This window comes from Ursus arctos, unplaced genomic scaffold, assembly GCF_023065955.2.
Source record: "Ursus arctos isolate Adak ecotype North America unplaced genomic scaffold, UrsArc2.0 scaffold_2, whole genome shotgun sequence".
NCBI lineage: Eukaryota > Metazoa > Chordata > Mammalia > Carnivora > Ursidae > Ursus > Ursus arctos.
The window spans coordinates 79,979,374-79,991,467 of NW_026622874.1; the positions used below are offsets into that span (position 1 = coordinate 79,979,374).

At 50.4% G+C, this 12,094-nt stretch overlaps 1 protein-coding gene across 1 annotated transcript in view; it reads left to right on the forward strand.

Annotated features, from left to right (window-relative positions):
* The first annotated feature begins 2,667 nt into the window (after positions 1–2,667).
* The window catches only part of LOC125281633 (transport and Golgi organization protein 1 homolog), a 124,289-nt gene continuing 114,862 nt past the window's right edge, over positions 2,668–12,094 (forward strand). The window contains exon 1 of the mRNA XM_057315278.1: positions 2,668–2,745. The gene's annotated coding sequence lies outside the window, so the exon portion shown is untranslated. The remainder of the gene's footprint in view (positions 2,746–12,094) is intronic.

Consider the following 12,094-nt stretch of genomic DNA (forward strand, 5'->3'; position numbering starts at 1 on the left):
AGCGTTATTGATTAGTTATGAAATCATCTCTACTGTGCAGAGTGGTCATATCCCCAAGGGTGAGGGACTGGTCTCTCCTTTGTCCACAGAGGTCAGCGGAGACCTGTGAGAAACGCTCTGCATCTGGAAGGGACCTGAGAGTGGGAGAGTAGAACAGGCTGGGGCAGGTGTAGAGCTTTGGCTTGAATCTTCCGTGGTCAACACCCGTCTTAATCCACCTCTGTCTCTTCTAGGGCCTCGGTCCAATTCAGAAACCTGTGGCGCTCAAGGGGACAAAGGTGGGACCGTGCCGAAGAAGGACCCAGAGAAGGACAAGGTAAATACGGTGGCTTTTTCCAGTTGTAACCATTTCTGGAATCCTGTTCCTGTCTGGGCAGCACCGTGTCCTGGCCTTGTGTCTGTTGGGTGGGTCATCCAGTTTGTCTGTGGCGTCGTTCACCTCTCAAATACAAGCAGTTCACGCAGGGGCTGACAGGCTTCTCCGTTACAAATCATCATCTTTGGGGGCCTCTCCCAAAGCCACAGGTGGTTAGAGGTGAAGGATGGCAGAACACTCACTGTGTGTGTGTCTTGTGTGTGTGTGTGTGTGTGTCTGTGTGTGCGTTTTTGTACCCCTGCTCACCCATAGCGCACGTGGGGGAAATAACTCAAGGAAGCTGACAGCTCACTGCACACTGAAGTCTCTGGGCTGCCTGATTCCCACTGGGGTATGTACAGGTGCGATACGTATTGTGTTCGTATTGCGGTTAGATGATTAACCTGTGACAAGGTCTGTGGTCATCCTCACGACTGGAAACTAGGGGAAGCTCTCCGTGCATTTTTTATTATCTGCTTTGCGGTTTGGAATGTGCTTAGATAGGCCATGTTTCGTAAGTCATCCCTGTTTTACTTCTGCTGGTAAACGTGCTATACAGAATCCCTCTCCTTGTACCCTTTCCACAACTATTTTGCCTGATCAAAGCTGTTAGTGTCGTGTCGCAAAACACACTGTGACACACACTTTCTGAAGGGGGGATGTTAGCGATTATCTGCATGACCGGTGCCCCACAAGCCCTTCGGTTGGGCTTCTAGGAGCAGGTCGTTTGGTCCGAAGTCACAGTGAGAGCAGGTTTCTTCTCTCATCACACGTTCTCGAGTTTTCCACCGCAAAGCATATACAGTTTTGTGGATTCTCTAACTTATGCTTCCCATCTTAATTTCCTATTGGACAAAATTACTCTGGAACTCAGTGTGCTGAAATGTCCGAGTGACCGTGTTTTAAGATAAGCACAGCTGCTGAGTTATAGAAGGGTTATTGGTATCACATTCCTTTCAGAAAACACTTTTCTAATTCCCTTGTCAGATCACAGGCCCCTAATTCCTCAAGTGTGTTTGTGGCCATGGCCAGAAACTGCAGAGAGCAGAAGACCCTTGTGTCAGGAAGTGAGGCAGCGTGGGGACAGTCAGGGGCTTGCAGGCAAAGGATTCGCCTCGAGTGGCTCGGATTCCTGAGAAGAAAGGGCAGTTTCATCACATTCTCTCTCTTGTTAACAAACCAAAATATTCTGTGTGGTTGAGGAGGAAAGATGAAGTGTTGTCCAGGATCCCGATGCCTCCGTGTCTGGAGTGTCCTGCCTTCACTAGTTTGCCATGCTCCTTTTTCATCTTTGAAGATGCTACTTCTTGCTAGTGACCATTGGCAGACATGGTTAGTGATGTTTGGTGACAGTAGGTTATTCCTGTAATATCCATTTCCCTCTCCCCCCTTGTTTTAGTTGGCAGCAGTGGGGAGGGGTCAAGTTCTCTAGCACGGATGCGGCTCTGCTGGAACGTGGTATTGGAGAAGGAGGCAGATGCTGAGAGCTCTTTCTTTGGGTTTCATCTCTTGGTGTTACAACTTCTGTCTGTCTCACCAAACTATTTTCCTGTCTGTCTGCAGGTGGGTCCAGATGTGAGAGGGTTTCTTCAGCCCACCTGCATGCCCTGCCCTATGGACCACACTTTACCAGGCTTCATTGGCTGTGGGCCACCTCAGCCTCCTCCACCTTGGTCGACATGCGGGCCTCCCCTGCCCCTCGTTCCGCCACCATGTGGTAAGATGATCTGGATTGCATGATGTGAGTTGTAGCGCGTATTCATCGTGTGACTACATGTGTCGGTGGAGAAGATGTAGAGGAGGTACCACGAGGCTTTACAATGCAAGGATCAACCTGAGTGAGGACACAGGAACATTCCTCAACTTTCTGTGGACATCCATTTCGTGGACTATCTCGTTATACCATACAGAACTGGGCAGCAGGGGTCTGCCATTGAGAAGAAGTGTGACATTGTGCAATAGACAGACATAAAAGCATTGCCCAGGTGCCCTGCACAGACATGATGTTTTGGGCTCTGGGCTTAATGGAGCACAGTCTTTACATCACTTGCATGTGTGGAGGCCCCAGTTGTCCAGCGTTATTGATTAGTTATGAAATCATCTCTACTGTGCGGAGTGGTCATATCCCCAAGGGTGAGGGACTGGTCTCTCCTTTGTCCACAGAGGTCAGCGGAGACCTGTGAGAAACGCTCTGCATCTGGAAGGGACCTGAGAGTGGGAGAGTAGAACAGGCTGGGGCAGGTGTAGAGCTTTGGCTTGAATCTTGCGTGGCCAACACCCGTCTGAATCCACCTCTGTCTCTTCTAGGGCCTCGGTCCAATTCAGAAACCTGTGGCGCTCAAGGGGACAAAGGTGGCACCGTGCCCAAGAAGGACCCAGAGAAGGACAAGGTAAATATGGTGGCTGTTTCCAGTTGTAACCATTTCTGGAATCCTGTTCCTGTCTGGGCAGCACCGTGTCCTGGCCTTGTGTCTGTTGGGTGGGTCATCCAGTTTGTCTGTGGCGTCGTTCACCTCTCAAATACAAGCAGTTCACGCAGGGGCTGACAGGCTTCTCCGTTACAAATCATCATCTTTGGGGGCCTCTCCCAAAGCCACAGGTGGTTAGAGGTGAAGGATGGCAGAACACTCACTGTGTGTGTGTCTTGTGTGTGTGTGTGTGTGTGTGTGTGTGTGTGTGTGTGTGTGTGTGTCTGTGTGTGCGTTTTTGTACCCCTGCTCACCCATAGCGCACGTGGGGGAAATAACTCAAGGAAGCTGACAGCTCACTGCACACTGAAGTCTCTGGGCTGCCTGATTCCCACTGGGGTATGTACAGGTGCGATACCTATTGTGTTCGTATTGCAGTTAGATGATTAACCTGTGACAAGGTCTGTGGTCATCCTCACGACTGGAAACTAGGGGAAGCTCTCCGTGCATTTTTTATTATCTGCTTTGCGGTTTGGAATGTGCTTAGATAGGCCATGTTTCGTAAGTCATCCCTGTTTTACTTCTGCTGGTAAACGTGCTATACAGAATCCCTCTCCTTGTACCCTTTCCACAACTATTTTGCATGATCAAAGCTGTTAGTGTCGTGTCGCAAAACACACTGTGACACACACTTTCTGAAGGGGGGATGTTAGCGATTATCTGCAGGACCGGTGCCCCACAAGCCCTTCGGTTGGGCTTCTAGGAGCAGGTCGTTTGGTCCGAAGTCACAGTGAGAGCAGGTTTCTTCTCTCATCACACGTTCTCGAGTTTTCCATCGGAAAGCATATACAGTTTTGTGGCTTCTCTAACTTATGCTTCCCATCGTAATTTCCTATTGGACAAAATTACTCTGGAACTCAGTGTGCTGAAATGTCCGAGTGACTGTGTTTTAAGATAAGCACAGCTGCTGAGTTATAGAAGGGTTATTGGTATCACGTTCCTTTTGGAAAACACTTTTCCAATTCCCCTGTCAGATCACAGGCCCCTAATTCCTCAAGTGTGTTTGTGGCCATGGCCAGAAACTGCAGAGAGCAGAAGACCCTTGTGTCAGGAAGTGAGGCAGCATGGGGACAGTCAGGGGCTTGCAGGCAAAGGATTCGCCTCGAGTGGCTCGGATTCCTGAGAAGAAAGGGCAGTTTCATCACATTCTCTCTCTTGTTAACAAACCAAAATATTCTGTGTGGTTGAGGAGGAAAGATGAAGTGTTGTCCAGGATCCCGATGCCTCCGTGTCTGGAGTGTCCTGCCTTCACTAGTTTGCCATGCTCCTTTTTCATCTTTGAAGATGCTACTTCTTGCTAGTGACCATTGGCAGACATGGTTAGTGATGTTTGGTGACAGTAGGTTATTCCTGTAATATCCATTCCCCTCTCCCCCCTTGTTTTAGTTGGCAGCAGTGGGGAGGGGTCAAGTTCTCTAGCACGGATGCGGCTCTGCTGGAACGTGGTATTGGAGAAGGAGGCAGATGCTGAGAGCTCTTTCTTTGGGTTTCATCTCTTGGTGTTACAACTTCTGTCTGTCTCACCAAACTATTTTCCTGTCTGTCTGCAGGTGGGTCCAGATGTGAGAGGGTTTCTTCAGCCCACCTGCATGCCCTGCCCTATGGACCAAACTTTACCAGGCTTCATTGGCTGTGGGCCACCTCAGCCTCCTCCACCTTGGTCGACATGCGGGCCTCCCCTGCCCCTCGTTCCGCCACCATGTGGTAAGATGATCTGGATTGCATGATGTGAGTTGTAGCGCGTATTCATCGTGTGACTACATGTGTCGGTGGAGAAGATGTAGAGGAGGTACCACGAGGCTTTACAATGCAAGGATCAACCTGAGTGAGGACACAGGAACATTCCTCAACTTTCTGTGGACATCCATTTCGTGGACTATCTCGTTATACCATACAGAACTGGGCAGCAGGGGTCTGCCATTGAGAAGAAGTGTGACATTGTGCAATAGACAGACATAAAAGCATTGCCCAGGTGCCCTGCACAGACATGATGTTTTGGGCTCTTGGCTTAATGGAGCACAGTCTTTACATCACTTGCATGTGTGGAGGCCCCAGTTGTCCAGCGTTATTGATTAGTTATGAAATCATCTCTACTGTGCAGAGTGGTCATATCCCCAAGGGTGAGGGACTGGTCTCTCCTTTGTCCACAGAGGTCAGCGGAGACCTGTGAGAAACGCTCTGCATCTGGAAGGGACCTGAGAGTGGGAGAGTAGAACAGGCTGGGGCAGGTGTAGAGCTTTGGCTTGAATCTTCCGTGGTCAACACCCGTCTTAATCCACCTCTGTCTCTTCTAGGGCCTCGGTCCAATTCAGAAACCTGTGGCGCTCAAGGGGACAAAGGTGGGACCGTGCCGAAGAAGGACCCAGAGAAGGACAAGGTAAATACGGTGGCTTTTTCCAGTTGTAACCATTTCTGGAATCCTGTTCCTGTCTGGGCAGCACCGTGTCCTGGCCTTGTGTCTGTTGGGTGGGTCATCCAGTTTGTCTGTGGCGTCGTTCACCTCTCAAATACAAGCAGTTCACGCAGGGGCTGACAGGCTTCTCCGTTACAAATCATCATCTTTGGGGGCCTCTCCCAAAGCCACAGGTGGTTAGAGGTGAAGGATGGCAGAACACTCACTGTGTGTGTGTCTTGTGTGTGTGTGTGTGTGTGTGTGTGTGTCTGTGTGTGCGTTTTTGTACCCCTGCTCACCCATAGTGCACATGGGGGAAATAACTCAAGGAAGCTGACAGCTCACTGCACACTGAAGTCTCTGGGCTGCCTGATTCCCACTGGGGTATGTACAGGTGCGATACCTATTGTGTTCGTATTGCGGTTAGATGATTAACCTGTGACAAGGTCTGTGGTCATCCTCACGACTGGAAACTAGGGGAAGCTCTCCGTGCATTTTTTATTATCTGCTTTGCGGTTTGGAATGTGCTTAGATAGGCCATGTTTCGTAAGTCATCCCTGTTTTACTTCTGCTGGTAAACGTGCTATACAGAATCCCTCTCCTTGTACCCTTTCCACAACTATTTTGCATGATCAAAGCTGTTAGTGTCGTGTCGCAAAACACACTGTGACACACACTTTCTGAAGGGGGGATGTTAGCGATTATCTGCATGACCGGTGCCCCACAAGCCCTTCGGTTGGGCTTCTAGGAGCAGGTCGTTTGGTCCGAAGTCACAGTGAGAGCAGGTTTCTTCTCTCATCACACGTTCTCGAGCTTTCCATCGGAAAGCATATACAGTTTTGTGGCTTCTCTAACTTATGCTTCCCATCGTAATTTCCTATTGGACAAAATTACTCTGGAACTCAGTGTGCTGAAATGTCCGAGTGACTGTGTTTTAAGATAAGCACAGCTGCTGAGTTATATAAGGGTTATTGGTATCACGTTCCTTTCGGAAAACACTTTTCTAATTCCGTTGTCAGATCACAGGCCCCTAATTCCTCGTGTGTTTGTGGCCATGGACAGAAACTGCAGAGAGCAGAAGACCCTTGTGTCAGGAAGTGAGGCAGCATGGGGACAGTCAGGGGCTTGCAGGCAAAGGATTCACCTCGAGTGGCTCGGATTCCTGAGAAGAAAGGGCAGTTTCATCACATTCTCTCTCTTGTTAACAAACCAAAATATTCTGTGTGGTTGAGGAGGAAAGATGAAGTGTTGTCCAGGATCCCGATGCCTCCGTGTCTGGAGTGTCCTGCCTTCACTAGTTTGCCATGCTCCTTTTTCATCTTTGAAGATGCTACTTCTTGCTAGTGACCATTGGCAGACATGGTTAGTGATGTTTGGTGACAGTAGGTTATTCCTGTAATATCCATTCCCCTCTCCCCCCTTGTTATAGTTGGCAGCAGTGGGGAGGGGTCAAGTTCTCTAGCACGGATGCGGCTCTGCTGGAACGTGGTATTGGAGAAGGAGGCAGATGCTGAGAGCTCTTTCTTTGGGTTTCATCTCTTGGTGTTACAACTTCTGTCTGTCTCACCAAACTATTTTCCTGTCTGTCTGCAGGTGGGTCCAGATGTGAGAAGGTTTCCTTGGCCAACCTGCATGTCCTCCCTTACGGGCCACATTACCAGGCTTCATTGGCTGTGGGCCACCTCACCCTCCTCCACTTTGGTCGTCATGCGGGCCTCGCTCGCCCTTCGTTCCGCCACCATGTGGTAAGATGATCTGGATTGCATGATGTGAGTTGTAGCGCGTATTCATCATGTGACCACTTGTGTCGGTGGAGAAGATATAGAGGAGGTACCACGAGGCTTTGCAATGCAAGGATCAACCTGAGTGAGGACACAGGAACATTCCTCAACTTTCTGTGGACATCCATTTCGTGGACTGTCTCGTTTCTCTATATAGAACTGGGCAGCAGGGGTCTGCCATTGAGAAGTGTGACAATGTGCAATAGACAGACATAAAAGCATTGCCCAGGTGCACTGCACAGACATGATGTTTTGGGCTCTTGGCTTAATGGAGCACAGTCTTCACATCACTTACACGTGTGGAGGCCGCAGTTGTCTAGCGTTATTGATTAGTTATTAAATCATCTCTATTGTGCAGAGTTGTCATATCATCAAGGGTGAGGGAGTGGTCTCTCCTTTGTCCACAGAGGTCAGGGGAGACCTGTGAGAAACGCTCTGCATGTGGATGGACCTGAGAGTGGGAGTGTAGAACAGGCTGGGGCAGGTGTAGAAGCTTGGCTTGAATCATGCGTGGTCAACACCCTTCTTAATCCACCTCTGTCTCTTCTAGGGCCTCGGTCCCATTCAGAAGCCTGTGGCGCTCAAGGGGACAACAGTGGCACCGCTCCCAAGGAGGTCCCAGAGAAGGACAAGGTAAATGCGGTGGCTGTTTCCCGTTGTAACTATTTCTGGAATCCTGTTCCTGTCTGGGCAGCACCGTGTGTGGCCTTGTATCTGTTGGGTATATCTTGGGATCTGTGTGTGGTGCCGTTTATCTTTCAAATGCCATGTCTTCATGCCAGAGCCTACAGGCTTCTGTGTTTCCAGATCGTCACCTTAGGGATGTTTGGGTGGAACAAAGGCAGACTTGTGCTGAGGTCTTGACATTGCATGGGAAACCCGGCTGGGACACTGTTACATCCTGAAGTTCTCACGTCATACATGCTTTGTGCTTAACTATTTCCATACACTGAGCAGTGGGGCAGGTGCCATTGGTGTGAAGGAAGTGTCTCTATTGCACAATGGCAGACATGTATTTCTTACTGTTGTGCATGTCCAGAGTCCACATTTGTTGTTCCTGGAGGGATGAAACACCTCTCACTTCATGTGCAGTGTGTTGAGTTTGAGCTGACATTTCATTAGTTACGTAAACCACTGAAGCAGGGCTGTGGTCCCTTGATTCATCATTAGGGTTGGGGTCTGCCCCATCCTCTGCAACCTGTGGATACTTGGGGGAAGCCCTCTTGTCGGCTCAGGGAGGTGAGAATGAGAGACAGTGGCAGATGCTGGAGGCAGGTGTGGAGGTTTTGTGGGAATGTGGCTCAGTCACTTCCTATGGGCTCGTCCTCTTTCTTTTCTGTGGCGTGGGTCAGAGATAGACGCTGGTGCGTCCCCCATGAGGAATAGCGGTCCTGCGTGCAGGCGTCTCATGTCGTGGGGGAGTGAATGTTGCTGAGGACGTGATCACTTTCTCCAAGTTGCTCAGGAGATCCATTTGATGGACTTCATCTTTCACTCCTACTGAGGTGGTTGGCAGGTCCCTTTGCGGTGAAGGAGAGCCTCTCTTCTCCTAGAGCTCGGCACAGCAGGTGTGCGCATGGATGTTGTACAGAGACCATATCCTGCGCTCTGGAAGGAATGAGGTCTATTCTTAACGTTAGGAATTTAGGGTGTCTGAGAGAAGGGAGGGACACGTTCATTAAACCACACAGACGTTGTGTTCCTTATAAGGGAAGCACCAGCGATGTATCTGAAGGACAGGAGAGGGAGCCGTGGGTCACACAGAAACAGGAGACTGTGGATGAGAAGCAGGATGGAGGTGCTCAGGGGAGTGGATGGTCTCTCTCAGGTAGAGCGGAGGCCATTCCTGGCAGGCCAGCAGCTTAAGCAGTGAGTGTGAAGGCAGAGTGAGGTCCACACCGAGTTGCTGCGTGTGTCTGTCACACAGTGTGAATAATGCAGTTATTTGCGTGAAAATGTCATTGTTGGCATAAAGCTGTTCATTCATAATCTATAAAGGTTATTGTTTCCCTAAATTTTTGAAAGTTCTGAACTGTGTGAAAGAATGCCGTGGAGATGTGGGAAATTTAACTTGGTTCTTTGGGGATTCTTGTCTGCCTCAGTTTGTGTGCGCCCGTGTGAGAAAGTGAAGACAGTACTGAGATCAGAGAGCTGCTGCCTTGGCTTCAGCCTGAGTGAGGCTCTTAGTGGGGAATTCGGGGTTGACCAGGAGCCGCCCTAGCTCGAGCCCTGTCACCACCCTCTGCATCTGAGTCCTCTCCCTGCCTGTAGCTTTGCATCTCCCAGAACTTCTGCCCCAGTATCCTGCAGATTTGCCTGTGTTGCTGATGTCTCAGCCCGAATGCCAGCTCTCCGTGGGGCCTACTCAGAACCTCAGCTTTGTTTTCTTTGAAACCTGGAGCATATTGGTTTCTGAGGTCATTAGAGGCACAGGAGTTGAAGTACATAAAGAATCTGCAGGGGCCCCTGGGTGGCTCAGGCGGTTAAACATTGGACTCTTGATTTCCGCTGAGGCTGTGATCTCAAGGTTCTGAGATTGAGTCCCAGGTCGGGTTTGACGCTGAGTGTGGAGACCCTTAGGGTTTCTCTCTCTCCCTCTCCTTTTCCGCCTTCCCTGTTCACTCACAAGTTTACCCTTTCTCTGTCTTTGTTTTTTTCTCTCTGTTTCAAAAAAAAAAAAAAAAAAAGAATGTGCCAAATATCTGGGATTTTGGCCACTCACCCTACTCACTGTTTAAAAAAATAGCTCCATGCAGATGATCATCAAAAGGTGTTCATTTAAGACCTTGAAATTTCACTTGGAGTAGAACATCTCAGCCCAGATAGCAGCGATCCTCATTTCAACAACAAAGAAATGACCTCCTTTTTTTCTATTAAATTTCAGGTCCTAGCCAAGAAGGAAATAAAAGATACTTTTGAGAATGGGTACATTCAGACATTGATGTCTGAGATGTGAAGACAATTATTTTCTATTACATATAGACTCACAGAGGCAGCCACACACTCAGGTGTTCATCCAAGGCCTCAGATATACTATAGGAGGCAAATTGCATATGGCAGAACATAAGATCCCATTGAAATAATCCAAAATCTGTTTGACTTACAGGACAGTCAGTTTGAAGTTTGAAGATCTCCCTGAGCGGTAACAACCAGGCTATGCAGAGTATATATGTTGTAAAGGTGTCAGATGAGCCTAATGGTCTGAATGCCTTCCCTGCCCATCCTGTCCCCTGTGCTCTGTCTCTCCTCGTATCCCCCCAATAAACCTTTCATGGTTCTGTGTGTCAGCGTCTGCCTTCACGAGGACCTACAGTCATTCCCCTCCAAGAGCACAGTGTGAATCCTGTACACACAGAAACAAACTGGCAGCAGTGGTGGTGATGGAGGATAGTAGCAAGATTACCCTTTGTGGCATCTTTACTGCAAGGGGCCCAAGCAGTCCTTCTGGGCAGGTGGACACACCCTGTATTTAGATCTGTTGGTGGTTGTATTAACTCTGGTGATAGATACCCTTGAGTACATGGTGTCTGCTTGTTTTGGGGGTGTGTGGTGATCAGCAGGATAGGTGTCTGTCCCCAGGCAGTGGTCTGTTGTGATGGTGAGGAATGTATGAAGGGTCAGTAGTGGCCCCGGGAGACCGGTGAGGAGGCCCTGCATTAATCCAGGTTTTGTGCACTGGTTTCACCTCACCAGCTGCCTCGCAACAGCGGGTGGGCTCTGAGGGTCGCTGATGGTGGCAGTGTTCTTGGTAAGACCCCTGATGCCCCATAATCCTCCACAGTTTCCATGTTGAGGGATGGGCAGGGAAGAGGCCAGTGACAGGAGACCCATTCCTCTCTCACCACGCAGGAGTTGGGTGTATGTGTCTGTTGCTTCTTAGGTCCTTTACTCCAGTCCATTCTGCACCAGAGCTCCTGGATCGTGCAAAGCCCTCCTTCTCTCCAGGTTGTGGAAGAAGACATCCTCCAGCAGCCTTGGGGTCATGGCTGGGCCAAGGTGTCAAGGTCTGTCTGTCCACATTCTGCCCTGGAGAGGCGGGTAACTGCCCTGCTACAGCCAAGGTCAGCCTGAGCAGCCTTTGTAAATGGGATTGTCATGCCCTGTGCGCAGGGCCAGGGCCGAATGATGGCAGGAGAGAGGGGGAGACAGGAGAGGTGGTCCTCTGTGGTGGTCCTGGACAGGGCTGCACAGAGCAGAAGACCTGAGGGCCTGGGGAGAGATAGAGAAAGAGACTGTCAGGGAGAGGGACACTGAGTGGGTGGTGGGGGGATTGGGCAAATCCTGGAAAGTGAGAGGAACCAAGAGAGGGAGAGGGGGTAGAGAAAAGCAGAGACAAAGAGGAGTTGGAAGGATGAAAAGCAGTTGCTGGTCTAGGTGTGTGGAGGTGGACCATGGACCAGGGGGGAGGAGGTCTAGGTAGCTACTCTGAGCTTTGGGACTGGAGAAGGCGGGAATCCAGGGCGTCAGATTTCCCTGTGCCCAATCCTCCGACCTCTCTGGGGCAGAGCTGTGCAGAGGACGTTTCCCTTGGGAAGATGGGGACCCCTCCTTTTGCATTGTGGGGCCGAACCCTAGGATCTATCATGGAGAGAGATGGCTTGGGTGGAACAGAGCACCCTCTGTCCCTCCATCTGAGGGGTCATGACTTTGAGCATTGCAGGGATTCCCAGGGAGGCCAGCAGAGGGCGCGCGCGCACCTCCAACAGGAAGGGGGCGGTTTCTCTGCGTGCGCAGCCACGGCCAGCAGAGGGCGCGCCGTGGCCTTTTCTGACCCAGGGCGCCTCAGAGCAGGAAGGGCTCTGGAAGGCCCCCAAGGATCCGGCCCCTCTCTGGCTGCAGGGAATAGAGCGCCAAAGCTGCCATTTCAGTAGGTTTGGCCCCCACCCTGGGAAGACCCTGGGGCCTTTGCAGCAACTTGTCGCCTCCCGAGGTAGAGGAAGAAGCTGCCTTGTTGGCTGAGTGCTGAGGGGGCGGCTCTGGGCGGCTTCCCAGGACATGCTGGTAAGTGAGTAGCACAGTCGCTTGCATTTTGAGGGCTGTTCCCCTGGTTCAGTCCTCATTTTCCCTGCGGGTATTTGAACAGACCTGTTTTACTCAG